The 21,387-nt window shown below is 39.2% G+C and overlaps 1 long non-coding RNA gene across 1 annotated transcript in view; it reads right to left on the reverse strand.

Moving 5' to 3' along the window:
* LOC118834020 overlaps nt 1-14,840 on the reverse strand; it is a 35,820-nt gene extending 20,980 nt beyond the window's left edge. Inside the window, exon 1 of the long non-coding RNA XR_005009338.1 lies at nt 14,687-14,840. This is a non-coding gene — a long non-coding RNA (uncharacterized LOC118834020). The remainder of the gene's footprint in view (nt 1-14,686) is intronic.
* Between the last annotated feature and the right edge of the window lie 6,547 nt (nt 14,841-21,387).

Below are 21,387 nucleotides of genomic sequence, written 5' to 3' on the forward strand. Positions count from 1 at the left end.
ACTATGCTAAGTCTGAGGATATAAAAAAAGGCAAAAACAGTCCTTCAAGGACTCAAGGAGTTTACATTCTGAAAGTGGAGGCAGGTTCAATATCTTCCTCTCTTCTAAAAATGAGTCCCTGGCAGGGCCTTTAAAATTGTCTTGCCTATACCATGTATGTACTTATCCCAGTCCATACTCTTAAATGTCATTATTTTTAACTCACACAGTTCATCAATTGGGCACTGAGCTGATAGAGGGCAAAGGCTCAAGGTACTAGTTGCATAATTATTGCTGATGAGTGTAGACCTCCATAGAAATGCTGAAAAAATAATGCTCCATTTCATGTTTTTTGGTTTGTTTTGGGGAGTTTGTTTGTTTTGTTCTTCCAGTTTCATCTACAGGTGCTGACAGCATGCCCTGACTTAACCATATCTTACAACAAATTCTTTCTATGGGATTGTTTTCCCCTCAACTGTCTTCCAAGTCAAAAGGGCTATTGATCTTGTGATTTCATTCATATAGGGAACTCCCTGATGAACTGATCAATACAGATAGACACCTTCTCTGAAATTTGTAGTCTTAGAAAATTCCCTAGAGCACAGAGGGTTTGTCCCCCAGCCAAGTTTGTGTTAGAGACAGGATCTGAACCCAGGTCTTCTTCACTCTGAGGTCATTCTCCTCTGCCATTCTATCTTTACTATTGTGAGATAGTAATTCATAATCTTCCATCGTCCTTCTTTTAATGATCTTGTCTTCTGTACTGGCCTTGATCGCTATCTCTCCATTTGGCAGGATCAGCACTTCACCAGCTGACATGGTTCTGTTCATTTATGTTTTGTCATTGTTTTGCCCCACTTAATCTTCATTAACCAATGGTAATGGGATCAATACCTTTTTTTCACATTTCCCATTTGGAAGAATCATTAGCTTCTTTTAAAAGGCCAAGTTTGAATTGAAACTGAATGCTGAGGAATTATAATGATCAATCTTCATCTTCCCCATTCCCCCACCCCCAAAAGAAGTGCAAGAATGCACTTTTCATTATTTTCATAGATGGGGAACTATTGGGAAAGGGAAAGGCACAAGCATTTATTAAGCACCTACTATGTGCCACGCTTTGACCAGGCATAGGGTGTGTTCAGTGAAGACTAGTACCTCTGGTGTGATGGCTGCTGAGCCCTCTTCAGGGCTGCTTTCCACCTTTGTTGTCCACCTGTTACACCCACTTCTCACTTGTGACTCCAAGAAACTGTAGCGTGTGCAGTAGCCAAGCCTCGGTAAAACATTTTGGCAGATGGGCTAAACCAGGTTGAGGTAGAGGGATGTCTACCCAAACACGTGAAGACTTCCCCTGGTGGAATGGGTGGATGAGAACAATTTGTTCCAATGGCCATGAAAACAGCTAAAAGCAGGTGGTGTGGAGGGCTTAGAGCTTGGTTAGACATCGAAGACACCAAGGTCATCTGCTGCATCTTGAGCCATAGCTGGACTGTGATGACTCTGGAGAAGAAAGTGAGGCCAATGACTTTGTGCAACTCTGCCTCACTTAAATCCAATTTACGCACAGATCAAAAGACATCACCCAAAAAAAGACTATGTGCCCTAAGTACTTTATAAATGTTATGTAAATAATAAAATACCAATAATGAAATAACAAATACTATGAATGTGGAAAACAGCATAGTGTGTCAGACTTGATTGATGAGTTGGTTAAACTAACTGAACTTTTTTTCCATCTTTTTACGCCTTGTTATAACAGCTCTCTGAGACGTGGAAAGAACAGGGGGGAGCAGGTTACATGCAAACGAAAGATATCAAAAAAAAATTTTGAGAAAAAAGTCATATTGGAACTGAGATGATCACTCATAGTATCTTCTTTTATCTTTATTCCTTCTTTTAAAAAATTACTGTTGATTTTGTCTATCACTCTAACCAGTCAATGATCAAATTGCACACAGACAATTGACTCTGAAATGACTGCTACATCTTTAACCCATCATTTCTTGTCTGTTAAGACATAGTCAATTTCAGCTTTTCGGTGATGTTATTCATGACTCATTACATCCAGTTACTTATTCATTTTTTAAAAAAGTTTTCCTGAGTTTCTAGTTAGTCGAGATGCCTTATTTCTTGATCCCAGACTATATTTTTTCATGTAGTCTTCACTATTCTCCCCATGCCCACTTCAGTATGGAAGTCTTATCTATCTATCTATCCGTCTGTCTATCTATCTATCTACTTACTTTGGGGAATCTTTAAAGTTCTTCATGTATTTTCTCTACTTTTTTATCCTATGTATTATATTTTTACACAAACTGCATTATCTTAATCATATTCAGACTTGGTTTTAAATCTTGCTGCTGACACTTTCTACCTCTGTAAACGTGGTCAAGTCACTTAACTTCTTGGAAGTTTAAGAGGACCTTAGGAGACAGTGGCACGGCAGATGATAAAGGCTAGTGGTCCTCTTTCTCACCAAAAAGAATAGAATTGATGACTCTTCCCATTGAAACTAAGTGAGCTATGAGGAAACCTAGATGTTTCTGGGTAGCCAAGGTCTGAGGGGAGGAGGTCAAAGGGAAAGGCAAGAGAGGAGGAGATTTTTCTTGAGGAATCATTTATCGAGCACCCAAAGACACCCTGGTATATCATTGTAATTTATACAAAGATGAATAAGACTATATAACTGCCCTCGAGTAGTTTATGGTTTAGTAAAGGAGTTGACTAGTATATAAATATTACAATTTAATGTTGAGATGGGGGGCAGCTAGGTGGTGCAGTGAATAGAGCGCCAAGCCTGGAGTCAGTATGACTCATCTTCCTGAGTTTGAATCTGGTCTGAGACACTTACCAGCTGTGTGACTCTGAGCAAGTCACTTAAGTCTGTTTGCCTCAGTTTCCTCATCTGTAAAATGAGCTGGAGAAGGAATGGCAAACCACTCCAGTATCTTTGCCAAGAAAACCCTAAATGGGGTCACAGAGCATCGGACATGACTGAAAATGACTGAACAACAACAAATGTTGAAACAGACAAATGTGATGAGAGGCACAAAGTACTATATGAGTTCAAAGGAAGGAGAAATTACTTCTGACTAGGCAGAGAAGGGATGGATTCATGGAAAAGTTCATGTTTGAGTTGCTCTTTAAAGGATGAGTGGCATTTCAACAGAGATAAAGAAGAATAGCAAAGGCATAGAGTCAGGAAAGAGGCAAGTACAGACACTTGCTGGAAGTCAAAGATGGTTGGAATAATGCTGGCAAGGACCCTGCAACCATATTGTGGTTCTATGAGCAGTAAGTATCTCTTCATCACTACACTCTACATCTGGAGCTCTGTAAGAGGATTGCCTTCAATTCCATGCTTCATTCCATTGTTGGAACGGCCAACACTAAGCATGCCTCAACGGGATGTGGAACTCTGCCCATTTTCAGTGACCAAAATGTGCCCATGGAGTACCCAGGGCCAGCATCCCCAGACAACATGTGACTTCCTCAGACGTCAAACACATCTAAATGAAATGATGACTAAAATTCACAAGCAGTATAGGAAGGTAATTCCAGGGCAATGATTTTGTCTATTTTAACACTGTGGTTGTTTGTATTTTGATGTCAGTATTTTCTTAACCTTTGTGACCATTTTGATACTGTACCCGGAAAGTTCTTCTTAATGTAACTCAAAGAAAATTTTAATTGGCTTCCTTTTTTTTAAATCTGAAGTCATTAGTGGGGCCTTATTGCTTTTGCTATTGTTCAGCACATACATCTTCCTGAATATATTTATAGTATTAACCAAAATTTTGTAAAAATAGTACCAAGATGAGGGAAGGGATATTTTAATTGAGCATTGCTTAGAGGAAACTTCTTTTTAAGCTTGAACCCAGGAAGACAATCTGGACTCTGCTCAAAAAACCATCTATTTGATTTCTGTGCTATGCAAAAAATAAGATGCTTTTCCTCTCAATAGTGAAATAGGGAAGATCTTGTTAATGTTAAACTAAAGAACCACTTAACCTTTAAATATTTAACCTTATTATATGGATTTCTCATTGCTAGAAAGCTTTGGTGATGGTTTTTCTGTGATGAAAGGCTTTGAGAAGTAATTAAGCAGCAGTATTATAGAATGTCTGCCTCGAATGGCAGTTTTATTTAGTAGATGGTAAATCAGAGGTTTCCCTGATGGCTACTGCTAACAGTGTAATTCTGTAAAATTTAATTTCAAGATAGTAGCTGGTGCTGCAAAATACATTTGCACATCATTGTAATACAAGATGAATAGTTGTCAAAGCTGCAGTAACAAGGAGCTCAAACTTAGTAAGTTGCCTTTTGTGTTTTGTAGTGTGTTTGAGTTTTTTTTTTTAAGATTTATATACCTGAATTTTATATACTGTCAGACACAATTGATGTGTTCATTGGTTTTGCTGAGCTATTTTTCCCCCTTTTGCCTTTAAAAATATTTGTTATAAGAAATGGCTTCCTGGGTAAAGGATGGAAGAGGGAGATATTTAGAAATGAAGGTGATGTAAAAACAAAAGATTTCAGTAAAAAAGATTATGAAAAAGAAAAGCTTCTTTAAAAGTTTTTTTATTCCAGAGGTGTAAAAGATGACTAATTTTTCTGTAATGAAAATGCCTTATCAAAACAAAAAATTCTGCCATTGGGAAAAAGGGAGGGAGGAAAGGAGAAGGAAGGAAGGAGGGAGGAAGGGAAGGAAGAAGGGAGAAAGAGAAGAAAGGAGAAGGGAGAGAAGGAGAAGGGAGAGAGAAAGGAAGGATGGAAGGAAGGAAGGAAGGAAGCAAGGAAGGAAGGAAGGAGGAAAGGAAGGAAGGAAGGAAGGTAGGAAGGAAGGAAGGAAGGAAGGAAGGAAGGAAGGAAGGAAGGAAGGTGGGCATATTTGAGCACTAGTGTGTAGTGGACTAGAGCTCAAAGTATTGTAAGATAGAATAATCCAAAGATAAATTGAGTTGGGTACCTGGGAGCCAAATCAAGGCCTAAAAGATCCCAAAAAAGTGTTTAAATGTTATCTTGTGGACAGTGTAAAGCTATCAAAGGTTTTTTTTTTTTTTTTTGTCAAGGAAGTCAATAAAATTTCTTATCAAGAAAGTGTCACAATTAAAGCTGTTTCCATGGCCATCTTCCAAGAAGCAGCAAGCTGCTTCCAAACAAGACAAGCCCTGTATAAAACTTTAAGAATTATCTCCTCATAAAAGAATTAACAACATGGCAGTAATGATATTGCAGGTGTCCTCTGGTACCTAGTATGGTGGTTTCTTGCAGATAGTGCTCTTTGACATTAGTTTATTCACGTTTATTCTCAAATAGAAGGGGGATTCTTCAAGAGAATTGGGTAAAATTCCATTTAGCAGTTTTGTTTTTGGTTTTTTTCCCTGCAAGCTAAGAACTTTCCAAGATGCTGTTCACCCTATGCATACACCTCTGACAATCCAAAATCAGCTTTGCAGTGCTTCAAACTTATTCTAGAATTATTTGCAGATTCAGGCTACTTTGTTGATGCTGCAGTCAAATGGGAGATACAATGCAACACAGAAAAAGGTATGACATTTTGAGGAAAGTGGTTTTGGAAATACCCACATTGCCAAATACAATCAAAGAACTGCTCTCTGTCAGTCTTCTGGGGTTGTGGTTGAGCATTGCAACAGAGTTCTTAAGTCTTGTAACATTGATTGTCTCGACAATGTTGTTGCCAGCGTGTAAGTTGTTCTCCTGGTTCTACTCACTTCACTCTACATCACTTCATAGAAGTCTTCCCAGATTTCTCTGACTGTCCCTTTCATCATTTCTCTTGGCACAGTAGTATTCTATTACCTTTTAACCTCTTTTTATTTTATTTTTAATTTATGGAATAAAATAAGCATTTCCATAACATAGTATCATAAAGATGATTTCACATGAAACTGCAAATCTATTATATACAACTTGCTATTCCTTTTACATATACAGTAAAGTTGTCGTGCAAATTTCTTTTTTCCCACCTACCCTAGAGATGGTTACCATCAGACAATATATGAATACACATGCACATATATTTAAAATCATTCTATACATACTTCTATGAATCAATTCTTTCTCTGGATGCAAATGGCATCTTCCTTCATATATTCTTTGTAATATTACATTTTATATGATAATTTATTTAGCTATTTCTCCAAAAGACTATGCATATTTGCTACAAAGTTCTGCTTTTTTGGTGGGGGTGGTGAAGGTGGGAGGAAGTAAAATAAATTTTTTAATTGAAAAATAAATTTTAATTGCTCTTAAGCTATGAAGATGATGAACGCCACTTCCCCCCATATGGAGAGTAAGCTGAGAAAGAGTTGACTTTGTCATCTAGTCTGCCCTAACTTGAATCATATTGGACCACACCAAACCCCTGATTAATATTTATTATTGGTAAGAAATCATATCAATCCTTTGGGAGCATTTTAAAAAACTTTGCAGTCATTAATTAAGTAGGAGAAAAGCTATCTTTTCCTAGGCGGTTCCCCCCTGCTGAGTTTATTTGAATGTGTGATCATTAGATAGGCACACACAGAACAATTCAAACCTCTATGATCCATCTCTGGGGCTTTATGCCCAGAGTGCGTTATACCCTGGAGAATGTGACAATATCCTAATTAACAATGGGAATGGGCAGACATGCTGGGCTCCTTCTGTTGCCATTTCACTGACTGGAGTGGTCAGAATTTACTTGTCACTCCCTTCACTTTCATTAAAAATAAAAACAAAATCTTAAACAATCATTTCACTTAAAATTGACTTGTAAAGATCCCAAGAAATAAAATACTTCTTCTCTACCTCTTTTTCTCACTGTTTACTGCCAACTTCATAGGGACAGTGGCATATACACAACCTCAAGCTTTATAATTCTTTCTTTTTCACATTATATAGAAGATTGCACAATTCTCTAGGGTAAAGTGATTCAAGAAATGCCAAAGTTGCTTTGAATATGCATTTATTTGAGTGTATAAATTCACTTTAGTTGACTACACAGTTTAATGCTTTGGCACATTAATTTAAAATAAATGTTTTCAGACATCATTGCAGAAAATATGGCAGAGAAATGATTTTGCAGGGGGGAGATAAAGCTATAGCTCCTAACAGTATTATTTTTAATAAAAGAAAATTGAATTTTAAAAAAAAGAATTTCTCTTAAGCTGTGAAGGTGATGGATACCACTTTAACATAAAAAGGATTCCTGACTTTCAAATTAATAATTACTCCCCCAATATGGATCATAACCTCTACATTCCTCCTTAGGAATTGGGCATGTTTAGTCTGGAAAAGGGAAGATTTGGGGGGTGGGGAAGAGGGCATAGTAGTTATGTGTCTGAGTACTTGAAGGAGGAGAAATGTCATATGAAGACAAATTAGATTTGCTCTCTTTGGTTCCAAAGGGTTGAATCAAGAACAAAGAATGGAATTTACAAAGAAGCCAATGTAGGTTTTATGATAGGAAATGTTTCCTAGCCATGAGAACTCTAGAAGTGGAAGGCATTTCTTCCAAAGGTAGCCAGCTTCCTCTCTTTGAAGGTCTACAGGCAGAGGCTGGAATCTTGACATGGTGGCCTTCCTTTAGTGGATTTAATGGGCACTGAAATGTCTTCCAAATTTTGTGACTCCGTGATGTGGTTAATGAGTTGCTGTGGCAAAAAGAAAAAGTAAAATGTCATCAGCTGGTGTCCAACGCTCTATTGATGAGTCCTCTTAAGCTGAGCCAGGCTGATCCTCAGCTAAAAAGGGTTTAGCAGAGCTTGTTCACTGAAATGATCTTTGAGGACCCAGGGGCAATGCCTATGTCATAATGAGGCATTAGGGCGAGAGTAAAATGTGATGAGAGTCTGCTACAAATTTGTGTGACATAACCTCAAGTGGGCCTTCACTGTTACTAGATATCCTTCTTTCCCTCCGTAATTGACTCACCATACCACTCATCACAGTGACTCCTCACACCTCCCATGGCTCCCCGTCTCCCCACTCTCTCAGCTAAGAAACTTGCTACAGCTGGAGGATGGGGTGGAGTTCTAAGTTGCCTGGTAAAGCAGGTTCCAAGAGCATTGGGGGTTGAGCTGAGCTGTTCCTGATCACACTCGGAGTAGAGGATACTAGGGCATGAAAGGTGAACAATTAACTGCAAAACTATATGGTAGTGGCTTAAGTGGCAATGGCAAATTCTCAAAAATAGCAATGGCCCCCACATTCTTTCTTGGGAAATTTTAGGGTTTTGCTTTATTTTGTTTGGGTTTTTTTTGCTTTTTGTAGGTTATCACACAGGTAGAATAGATGATCCCTGGGGTCACTTATCTTTCGTCTACTCCCAAGCCCAACCAAAATGCTGGTCTGACTCTTTCACCCTCTATAAACCCAATCATCCCCAGGATCAAATACAAAATCAGCTGTTTATTGTTCAAAGCCATTAATAATCTGGTCCCACCTCTGCCTCCCCAGTCTTCTTACACTTTACAGCCCCCCTGTACTTTTTGGTCCAGTGACACAGGTCTCCTTTGCCCTTCCATTAACAAGAAACTATGTCTCCACGCCAGGCATTTTCTCTAACTGTCCACCATGCCTGAAATGCTCTCCTTCCTCATCTCCACCTTCAGGCTTCCCCAGCTTCCTTCAAGTTCCACCTAAAATCCCACCTTCTATGGGAAGCCTTTCCCAGTCTCTTTTGATTCTAGTGCCTTCTCTCTGTTAATTACGGTTAGTCCTCAATATTCTCCAGTTCACCCTCAACATTCATTTGCATGATTTTATTAGTATTCATCAGTATTTATTAGTATTAACTTTCCCGTTGGCAACTGTGCACATTCCTGGTTATGTTTAGTAGAGAAAGAAATGAGAGACCTGATGAGTCCCAGTTTGTATCAGCAAAAAAGAGGAAAGTATTCTTAAAAGTGTTTGTGAATCTGCTCCAAAAAGTGCTAAAATAACCTTTCAAGTGTGATGAGGGAATTGAAAACATGGAAAAGGAGCTAAGTTTGTGGGCAAATGAGATGGGGGTCATTCCTGCCATCTTGCTGTCATTGGAGTGCTCAAGTAAGCCTGAGCTTCAAGGAGCAGCCTGGTCCTTCCCCTACTGCATCTGGCCTGTCCAGCTGAGCTTGCCATGTGGAGCTCTGAACTCAGAAAGAGGGCCCAGGACTCACCTTAAGGCATATGCTTTTCATGGAAAACAGTTCAACCACAGAGCTGAAAAGGAGATTAGAGATGGCAAGTTGCCCCTTTTCCTTTTTTACCTTAGGGTTCCTCTGCCCCTCCCAATCTGCCTGGTATTGCCTCTCCTCTCCCCTGCATTTTATGAGTTATTTCATGGTTACAGTGTTAAGAAAAGTGCATGTTATCAGAATTAATGTTTTGTTTTAAAGAATAGTATGCAGAAAAAAATGTATCTTCAGCAATCTGTGAAAGTGAAAGATTACAGTGTTTGCCAGTAGCAGAAACCTAACCCCCTATTTCCCATAGGTTCAATGTATCAATGTTCACATTTTTGACTTTCACACCATTCTCTAGGAATGTAACCCTGTTGAAATTTGAGGACTGCATGTGTTTCCTATCTGTACTGCATATAGCTTATATATACCTCTTTATTCACTTATTGTTTGCTCCATTAGATTGTGTGCTCCTTGAAGATACCAACTGCCTTTTGCTTTTCTTTGCACCTCCAGCACTTAGCACAGTGCCTGGTATATGGTAAGCAATTAATAAATGCTTACTGACTGACTAACTAACCATGTTCTACTGCCTCAAAAAAAAATGGTGAACCACCATGAGAAATCACATCAGAAATCAATTAATCTAATAAAGTCTATGTAATACCCAGACTAAAGTCCTTCATTCTAGGCAGGACCCTTTACAACTTCTATCCAAACCAGGCTGTTTGCTGTTTCCCCTAAAAAGATATTCCATCTCCTTTCTCTGTGATTTTGTCCCCCATGTCAGTGGTGCACGCTGTCCTCACTTCTGCCTCTTGGAATACCTATCTTCCTTCAAGGCTCAGCATGAGGGCCACCTCTTCCAAAAGGCTTGCTAGGACCTGCCCCCTCTAGTTGCTACTATCCCCCAATTTATATGTGATACATAAATATACACGCACAGTTTTTTGAGTGTTTTCCCCAGTAGTCTACAAGCTTTTTGAAGACAGGGCTTACTTTTTTTTCTCCTATTCACTTCCTCAGTGCCTAAAATAGTCCTTGGCAAATAGTAGGTCCTTAATAAATGCTTGTGGATGAATGGATGGGTAAATGAAACTCAGTCTCATTTTGCTTAGGCATTTATGAGTCCTAATGTCTATCATGCTACATTCCTTTTCTCTGGACAAATATGATTTTAAGTTCCTTATTGGCAAAGACTTGGCTCTTTTCTTATCCCTGGTGCTTAGCACAGTGCCTGGTATATAGTAGGTGTTTAATAAATGTTTATTATTTTGCAGCATTAATATTGCTTTATTATCAATGGATCTGTTATCTCATCAATGTGGGACCTCCCTCCATTAATGCAGATAGCAACCTATCCATGCTTTCTCATAATGTGTAACTCTTGTCCGTATCCTTCCATAAATTCTCCGCTAAAATTAAATACTTAAAATGCACAAAAGTTGTTCATCCATCCATGTAGTATGTAGTTCTGATCATGCTAAGCATATCTAAAGGCACACTGTGTAAAATTTGTGGTAAATTGTCTATGATGGTAAAAAGCCCAAATCTTCACATTTATTAACTTGTTTGGCTTTTTTACATTTTGAAGTTCAGTCCAGCATCAGTGTCTACATTGTTATTAACTCTTCCTTTGCAGAAGAACAAATGTAGTATTCAAATTATGAAGAGAGAAGGAAGCCACTTAGATCGTTTGGAGAGTCTCAGAAAGTTCTTGAACCTCCTAAAAAAATTCAAGATTTTATCCCAGGAGAGGGTAGAACCTTAGGCAGATCAACTCAGAGATTATCAGGGATTTCTTTCCATTGGGACTCGAGAGAGTAAGGGCCTGGGCATAGAGTCTCTACCCACATACCCTGACTCCAGAGTATGGGGAAAGCCAGTTTTAAGGTGACTCCAGTCTCACTTTGTATGAAGACAGTGGGATATATGTTGCCTTGAATGGCCTTTCTATTAGTGGGTAGATTCCAAATTGCTGAATGGCCCTTTAATAATTTGCTCCTGTAAAAAAGATGGAACTTGGTCTGGTAGATTGAGAGTCAGTGTGGAAGTCAGGATGACCCAGCATCAAGTCTCACCTCTAACAAATACTGACTCTATGTCCCTAAGTAAGCCTCTTAGCTTTTCAATGCCCTACATAAATCTGAGTGGTGAAAATATTGTTGACGTGCATGGGCAGACAGAATTTCTTCACTATTGTTTCCCTGTACAATGAAATCTCAGGTCTGGACTCTCCCTCTCTGCCAATAAAACAAAAAAAGTCTGAAGAGATGAGATTTTCATTTTCTTCTCATTTGCCCTACACCAAGGAGGCTTGGCCATGATGAATAGATGAATAGCTATGGTACTTTTCTCCCCACTTATGACATATTCCTTCCTGGGATAAGAAAAGGTACAATGGCATCAATCCTGAGCATAGTTGTGAGTAGTAGGCCTCTTAACTAATAGATCCCTCTACTGTTACTTCAGGCTCACACAATCCTAAAGTAGCCAAGGTCAAAGGCTACAAGAAGTACATAGATCTTTTCTAAAACTATGACAAAAAAAATTCATTATAGCACATGTCAGTGCTCTGACTTTTGGGGTTTTTTTAATCCCTATATTTGTGTCTCTCACATGGCCCCCTATTCACGTTTCTTTGGATTTTTGATTCCTTAGATTGCATGTCATAGTGTAGGTTCTGTTTTGTTTCTTTGCTACATAACTAAGTTGTTGATGAACAGAGGATTATAAACAACTACGCATTACCTATATGCATATATGTGTATTTGTATATATATATGCACACACACACACACACATATATGTAGATGCATATATATACACATATTCATAGGATCCCTGAGATGGAATGATGGAATAGCTTTTAGGCATCTTCTAATCTTTTGTTGTTGAGTTATTTTAGTCGTGTCTGACTCTTCCTGACCCTGTTTGGGTTTTTCTTGGCAAAGATACCGGAAGGTATGGTGCTAATGTGATCAAAAATCTTCCCCACCCATTCAATAGTCCTCAGGTGAAGCTAGTTAAGGGAAGCTTGATTAGGAGAGGCTTGCTTCTAGGTAGGCCAACACCCTTTTACTATTAGGTGCTAAGCCCCAGGCCTACACAGGGTATATATACCCTGTGGGTAGCCATTAAGCTAAGGAGCTGTGCAGTCAAGAGAGCTGCAAAAGAAGACAGAACTTCAAGAAGAAGAGAGAACTGCAAGAGAGAGAGAACTGGAAGGGCTCTGAGAACTGCAAGGGCTTTCAGAACTGTGGGAAGAGAGGATGCAGGCAAGCAGACAGTTAGGATTCCTGAGTGAAGAGTTATGGGAAGGCCCTAGCAGAAGGGAAGATTACAGGATGGCTTGGTTTTTTGTTATGATACCATGTTTTAATCTACTTGCTGTTACACTGAGGTTGACTTACTGGTTTTGGGATACAATTATTACTATGTTAAATTGGGGCTATTGGTTTTGGGATTTGATCCTCTGGTGTCTGAATAAATGTTTTACTTCTTCTGCCTTCTATACGGACAGTCTCTTATACTTTGTGATTCCAAACTATACAGGCATATTCATGATCACCATCAATATCATGAATCTTGCCTTACTGATACGGAGGGTTTTTACGTTTCCTTCACCAGCTCATTTTACAGATAAGGAGTGGAGGCAAACAAGGTTAAATGACTTGCGCAGGGTAACACAGCTAGTAAGTGTCTGAGACCAGATTTAAACTCAGGAAGATGACTCTTCCTGACACAAGGCCCAGCATTCTATCCCCTGTACCATCTAGCTTCTTTCTTCTAATCTACCCCATGCCTAAATTGGGAATCACACCTACAGTATCTCCAATAAATGGATGATCCAGCTTCCACTGGAAGATCTCCAGTGACAGGGAACTCATTGCCCTCTCAAGGCAGCCTATTCAACTTTCACAGGCCTTGAAAGGAGAATGATTTGTTTAGAAAGAGAGACAGACAGACAGACAGACAGACAGACACACACACACACAGAAAGAGACAGAGACAGAGACAAGGTAACTCTGTGAGCTTTATCTTATAAGCTTATATAAGATTTAATGTTAGAAAAGACCATAAGAGATTATCCTGTAAAACCTTATTATTTTGTCTTATTTTCCCATAAGCAAGCTGACCTTGTATTACTTAGCCTGGTATTTTTGGTCCTTTAAAACTAGGTAGTAGTCTTTCAAAGGACAAATGAATAAATAAAAAAGGACTCATTAAGCACTTACTATGTGTAAAGCACTGGGCTAAATACTGGAAATAAAGACAGTAACACAATACAGTGCTTGTTCTCAAGGAGTTCACACTCTAATGGGGGTGAAAACACAGATAGGAGGTTTTGGCTTCAAGTGAGATGGAAAGACCTAGTTGGTCCTTGGGATACAGTGTCAAAGCAGATGATAATGTATCTTTTTTAGTCTCGTTACCACAGATAAGACTATATATATATATGTTTCTGACACTGAGACATTTGACACTGTCAGAGACATTGGTGACAAGAACTTTCTTCGCTGCTCTTTCATGCCCATGCCTGCTAAGAAGAGAGGGGCTACATTGCAGAAGCAACTGGGAAGTTGCACCTCCTCACGGGTTGCTACCCTGAAGGATGGCCGCAGGGACTGGTCTGTACTCACGAGAATCCAGAGAGAAGTGGTGGGTGAGTTGGCTGTAGTGGTTTGACCCTTCTGGCACATGCTGCCCCTGTCTGACTCTCACTGCTTCAGCTAGGCTGGCTCACTTGACCCAGTGTTGGCAGTTAATTGGCAGTTGGTGTTGGTGGTGTATTTCAACAATCTGGCTAGCAGCTGTTGTGGGGGTGTAAGACCAACACAACCCCAACAACAAGCACGCCACAAAAGCACAGGTTCTTTTGATCTGCTTAACTAAGGAAAGCTACGTGAAGGGATTTGACAAGCTCACTTTAATTCAGCATACAAATATCATTCACTTAGTTCAGGGAAAAAAGCCAGCATACTGAACTTCAGAACGAATACAAACAAAGTACAAACATCAACAGACAGACCTTGTCTGATTCAAATCCCAATACATAGTTACCAGAGTTTAACAAAGTCTCAGCATCCAGGTTACAAGCTGGAGGGCCCTTAGCTACAGCTGCCCTGAGTCTCTGCATCAGCACCATCTCGAGTGAGAGCCCCAGCAAATGGCTCTGTCCTCTCTTCTTGTAGGGCTTCAGATGTCATCAAACATCATCTGAATGACCAGAACTTAGGCTCTGGTGATTGATTCTTGAGTTAGCCCCTCCCCTTAGGACCCTGGGAGGTTCACATCCACATAGGTTAGGTTAACACCTAATAGGGGTTAGAGCCTGGGGCTTAGCACTTAGTAAGACTCAAGATGGGCATAGCTCTGGAGTTAGCACCTCCCCTTAGCCAGCCCCACCCCAGTCACCAATCCACACCCACATAGGCTCCACACCTAATAGGGATTTGGGCCTGGGGCTTAGTACCTAGTAAGGCTCAATGAAATACACTGAATTACTCAAAGAAAACAAAGGCCATTTTGCTTACCAACACATGGTGGAAGATGGCAAGTCCCTTCTCCCCATGGAGAGTTGCTCCCCTGTATGATGGCTGGCTGCAGACTGGAGTTCTGGACAGTGCTGTGATTACCAGGGCTCTTGGGATGACCTGCCTGTCATTGGCAATGTTCATTCAGCAGCTGAGGTTGTTGGTGACAGGGCTGTCCATAAAGGCTGTTCCCTAAATGAGGGCTTTGGAGGGTCGGGCTAAAAAAAGAAGCAGGCAGGACTAGTGGTGCTGCCATTTTCAGCACTCTTGGGAACAAGGTCTTGGACTACCTCCACAAGAGTGTGACGATGATAATAGTGGTCTGATCACTTGTCACATGTTATCTCTGGTCTCAGTCTCATGCACATCATGCCTCAGCTTGCCTAGACAGAACAAGACTCTGTAAAACTAAAATACAGACTAGATGTCTGTAGAAGGAATGAATGAAAGGCTCCAGGAATGGGGATGGGAGCATGAAAGGACTGACGGAGAGCCCTCAAATCCCCAAATCCCCAAATCCAGCCTTACTCCCCTCATAATTCTGCACAGAAGTGACCCTGGTAATGAGAAAGGGTTAAATGTCAGAGTTGAATGATGTTACCCCCATTTTAATTAATTTCTCAGGGTACTCAGAACTGGCACAGCATTGACCTAAAAGCCATTGGTTGGGAAGACTGGGGGTGGGGAAGGCAAGGGACAAAGAAGAGCAACAACTGCTCAGGAGAAGGCCACTAAAAAAAACAATCCTTATGGAGGATTTTTCTCTACAGATTTCTACAGAAATCTACAGATTTCAAATATATTCTTTTGTCACAATTGTTTCCAGGATTTGTATGCTTTGTAACCTTTATTCCCCCCCTCAAGATCTTTCTACCATGCTCGATCATAGTATGGGGATAATCATGATTTCTTGAAAGCAGTTGGTGGCACAGTGGATAGAGTGCTAGGCCTAGAGACAGAATGACCTGAGTTCAAATTCAGTCTCAAATATCTACTAGTTGTGTGACCCTGGTCAAGTCACTTAATTCTGTCTTTCTCAGTTCCCTTATTAGGAGAATAGGGATAATAATAGTCCCTGTTTCCCAGGGTTATTGTGAGAATGAAATGAGATAATATTTGTAAGGCACTTAGCACAGTGCCTAGCACACAGTAGGCTCTCAATAAATGCTTACTCTCTTCCTTCTATGCTAGTACAGTATAAGCACCAACATATTCTATCTAGCAAGTTGGGAAGGCTCCAATAAGTCAATCAATGGATTGTCTTTTGAGCACTAGCCTAATTGAGTTCTAAAAGAGGACTGGAGATCAAGTCCTTGCTCCCTTATAAGTTTTGTGGCTTTTGGCAAATCACTTTCCTCATCTATAAGATGAGAAAGTTGGATCAGATGGATTTTCTCAGTTGATCCGGTTTGCCCAGAGTCATACAACTAGTAAGTATCTGAGACAGGATTGTGGGCAGCTAGGTGGCACAGTGGATAGAGTGCCAGGCCTAAAGTCAGGAAGACCCATCTTGCTGAGTTCAAATCTGACCTCAGACACTTACTAGCTGTGTGACCCTGGGCAAGTCACTTAACCCCATTTGTCTCAATTTCCTCATCTGTAATATGAGCAGGAGAAGGAAATGGCAAACCACTCCAGTATCTTTGCCAAGAAAAAACATGACTGAAATGACTGAACAATAACAACAATGAGGGAGAATTTGAAATCAGAGGTTCCTGACTCCAAGTCCAGTGCTCTATCCACTATGTGTGCTGTTTTTCACACCAAAACTAAAAGCTAATTGGCAAGATTTGCTTGGTACTCAGCCTAAAGATGACTAAACTCATGTGGATCAATTTAACTGTAGACCATGGTCTGTGCTGGCACCTAGCAAAGGGTTTTACCACAGCAGGTGGCTCAACAATGTTTTTAAATAGAATGGAAGTGAACCATGTACCAGCGTGTGCCAAGGCACTACACACAAAGATTTTCTTTCATTGAAAAAGCATTTATTGAAAACCTACTATGTGCAAGGCACCATGCTGGTTGCTATGGTGGGTTCAAAGAAGAGTAAGACATAAATTCCTTCCGGAAGTGGTTTCCAGTCTGTTTGGAGACAGAAAAATGTACACCCCTAAAAAAGATAAATAACAAAGCAGGCAGGAAAACATAAAATTAAGTCCGAAACAAGGGACACAATGTGATTTAGCAAACATTTGTTAAGCATTTAATATAATAATAGCAAGAGATAGCATTTATATAATACTTGAAGATTTAAAAGCATTTTACATACCCTACGTCATTTGAGTTTCACCACAAGCCCATGAGATCAATGATACACACACACACACACACACACACACACAATATATATAATATATAATATATATATATAAATAATATTTTCCTAATTTTACAGATGAGGAAGCTGATACTCAGAGAGCATGAGTGATTTGCCTAGGCTCAAGGGTCACAGTGTTAGTATTCAACACAGCATTCAAACCCAGGTGTTTCTGACTCCAAGTCTAAAACTAGAACCTCTAGAGTAGCCATTCATTCTCAGAATGTGGTCTGAGGACCCCGGGAGATCCCTGAAAACCTTTCAGAGATTCTGTGAAGTGAAAACTATTTTCATAATAATATTAAGATATTTTAATTTGTAATATGGCAAATATCAATAGATATAGCACATAAATACAAGCTCTTTGGGATCTTCACAATAATTTTTATGTGTGTAAAAGAAGTCTTGAGACCAAAAAGTTTGAGACCAAATATGCTACCATACTCTGCCTCTCAATGGTACTCTGAACAAAGAACCATAATGACACGAGTAAAGGACTGCAAAGCAGTACATATATGTGTATATATATATATGTGTGTGTGTGTATATATATGTGTATGCACACATATATGTATATATATAGTCTTATTTGGATCTCAAAACAACTCTGGGAAATAGGTATTATTATCATCCCTATTTTAAAGATGACAAAACTGAGGCCTGGGATCATATAGGCAATAAACATCTGAGGCAGATTTCAATTCCTGTTTTCCTGGTTCCCAATCTAACAATGCTCTTCAGCACCTCATTGCTAAGCAGGTGGCAGATACAAAGATGGAAAGCTATGCAGTCCCCAACGTCAAGGGGGTTACATCTTATACAGAGTTACATCTTACATTGTTTTTCAGAGCAGACAGATCTAGGCAGAGGTGATTTGAAAAAAGTCAATAAATCTCACCTATAGAGGCCTCGATTTTTCCGGTGATGTTCTAATTCCAGGCTGTCCAAAACGCGGCCCCAGTGTGATTTACGCGGCCAGCCTACAAGCATAGAAATTTACATAAATGCTTTAGTATATGAAGCCCAACTACCACAGAGCTCTCACTAAAATGGCAAATCAAAATATATTGTCTATTGTTTCAGTAAAAACCTAAGGTTGGACAGCCCTGTTCTAATTAACAAAGTAGAAGTAACAGCAGCACTCCCCCCACCCTGCGGCCCCCCCAGCCAAACAATGCTTTGCATTTTGCAACAGCCCTGAACAATAGATAATAGGAGTAATCTGATTTAACTTTTGCAGAGGAAGAAAGTGGAGTTCAGAGAGGTTATGGCTTACCCAAGGTCACACAGCTGGAAAGGGGTAGAGCTTCTACTCAGGTCTTCTGAATTTCACTCCAGTGTTCTCCCCATCATACCATATCAAGGTGGTAGAATGTGGTACCAATTTATTGTTCACAGCCACATGTAGGTTCTAAATATCTATAGTAGTAACCATCTTCTGTCTGCCTAAAAGATAAAAACCTACTGTAGCTACATTATAATTACATCAAGTAACTCCATAATCCATACCTAACATACTATAATCCCCCATCTAATGGTATCACAGTTAGGAGGTCCTGGAAGGCTAACAATAGAATGCTCAAGGACTTAATTAGGAGCTACTCTAGACTCTCATGGACTCAGGTTCAAATCATTGGGGGTTCTGAGTAACAATTGATCTTTTTGGCTCACTTTTGCCCTACATTGACATGACAAAACATTTCATCTTAACAGAAATTAATAGTGAATTGTAAAATAATCTCAAAATTAGTCTAGTTTCATTCCCATCTCCCTCAGAGTAGTTTGGAACTCAAGCTCTGACAAAACTACCAGCTTCAACATAAAGGCATGGGCAAAGTCTCTCTATACTCCTGAATGGGACCTGAAGCTGAAGATCTCAGTGAAGGTTCAAATTTATGTGTGGCTAATCATCTGTTTCTTTGTAATACTAGGCTTGATTTGCCAGACATTATTCATAGATCCCTGTCATGATCACTGTTCAACAGTTTTTCAATAGCCAGGATATTAGGAAACACTGTATAGTGTCCAACAAAAATAAAACAAAACTTGTAATTGCAACTACTTGTTCTTGGATATCTTCACTGCCTCATGGGTTCGTAGACCTAGCAGATCTTCATTTCCTCCATCTTCCACAAAATTCTACTCAAATTATCCCTTGCATTCTATGCTTTATTTAAAAAATGAAGTCCTTGTTTCTTTCCAATGATTGATTCTGTTCCGTGCTCAGGCATCCTGGGAAATGTAGTCTTTTCCCACTTTGGCTATTCCTATTACACAAGTAATTCTTGCACTATGAAATGAAAAGGGGAACTTCTAACAGTATGAGAGAAAGAAACATTTGAACAACTCAACAAGTGCACACTTAATCAAACAAGGATACCTTGAAGTATAACTTTAATAATATAATCTGGCCATATCCTTTCAGGAAAGAAAGAATAGCAATTGATTTGGTAGATGCAATCAAAACTGAGTGGGCCTTTTAAAAAAGATATTAGATATTTAGAATAAAGACGTACCACATATGCACCAAGTTCTTCAAATAGCTAAAAACCCATAAACAGTCTCCAAAAATCCTTGACCCATAATGGGTAATATGATCTTTTTAGTCGCACTCATTCTCATGGTATGATATGTTCTGACACTGTCTTTCTAAAAAGGACTCATTTTCTGAACTCCTATGGCACAATATATGAGGTAACATATAAAGCATGCATCAGTGACATACAAATCCCCAAAATTCTGAGGTTAGGATAAGCCTAAGCTCAGTTGCTTATTGAATGAAACCCTTTGATCTGACTTTGGGACCAGAAATTTTCCTTAAAATCTTGCTCCTATTGTATCTATATCATTTCCTCAATGAAACAAGGTTGAATACAGAATTACTTCTGCTAACCATACTTATAAAAAATGAAAATATAAAAAATAAAGGTTTTTAATTAAACCAAAGAGTAGTTTTTATTTTTCAAAACTCAGAAAATGATTTGATTTTTATTTATTTTGTCTATTTTTTGTAGAAACTTTACAAATGGACAGTGCCTGGTTAAGGACTCCATTTCTAGTATACAAATATTTATATTAAATATATGTACATATGTTAAATAAAATCAGTCTTCTCTAATTCTTTCCAGGAAATAATTGACCTTTCCCCCACCAATGTTATAGACAGGAATATAGTGAAAAGTCCCAACTAAAATCCCATCTTTTACAGGAAACCTTTCCCAACCCCTCTCAATTCTAGTGCCTCACCTCCATTTTTCATAGTTGATTTGTTTCAGTAGTGTCCAACTCTCCATGACCCCATTTGGGAAAGATACTAGAGTGATTTGGCATTTGCCAGTATCTTGTCAAAGATACCCGAGTGATTTGCCATTTCTTTCTCCAGATCATTTTATAGATGAGGAAACTGAGACAATCAGGGTTAAGAGATTGCTCAGGGTGAAATAGCTAGTAAGCATCTGAGGCCAGATTTGAATTCAGGAAGACGAGTCTTCCTGACTCTAAGCCCAGCACTCTAATCACTGTACCATCTAGCTATTCCTTCCCTCTATTAGTTATTTCCTATTTATCTTGTATATAGTTGGCTTTGCATATATTTGTTTGCATATTGTCTCTCCCATTAGATTTTAAGTTTCTTGAGGTCAGGGACTGTCTTTTGCCTCTTTTTGTATGCCCAGACTTAGCACAGTGCCTGGCACATGGTAGACACTTAATAAATATCTATCAACTGATTGATTGAAAAGTATTATGGCACAGAGGGTAGACGGTTGACCTTGGAGCCAGAAACACCTGGGTTCAAATCTTGCCTCTGGCACATACTGGCTGTTACTATGAGCAAGTAAAACCAATCTTTCAATACCCTAAGTAACTCTCTAATGCTATAAGTTATTATCAAGTTACTGATCTGAATAACTGGAGGGAGTATCCACATTGGAAGGTCCTTACATTAACAACAACAACGACAACAACAAAATTAGTCCATAGTCCACCCAGTAGTGCAAGACATGGTATTGAGTCAGGCCTTTATAAATGAAGTTAGTAACAGGGGAGGATATATCTTAAGTAGGAGTGATACTAACCTGGCAGATTCATTTTTTTAATGGAAGTATGATAGTCTTACTTATTGGCAAGTCATCTTCCTGAAGAGGATTTACTTCCAATGATACCCTAATTTATAGGCTATAGCTTAAGATAAATTTATAAATTTTTTAGCTACTTAAATGGCACCTAAGAGTCAGAGTGTGTGATACAAGCCAAAGATGATATGTATACCCAGGACACTATATAGTTTTGTAATTGGAAATCCTCAGAGACTCCTAAACTCTCAGAATTGCAATGGACTTAAGTGGTCGTTTAGTCTGATAAACTCCCTTTGCAACATCCT

This window comes from Trichosurus vulpecula, chromosome 1 (genome assembly GCF_011100635.1).
Source record: "Trichosurus vulpecula isolate mTriVul1 chromosome 1, mTriVul1.pri, whole genome shotgun sequence".
NCBI lineage: Eukaryota > Metazoa > Chordata > Mammalia > Diprotodontia > Phalangeridae > Trichosurus > Trichosurus vulpecula.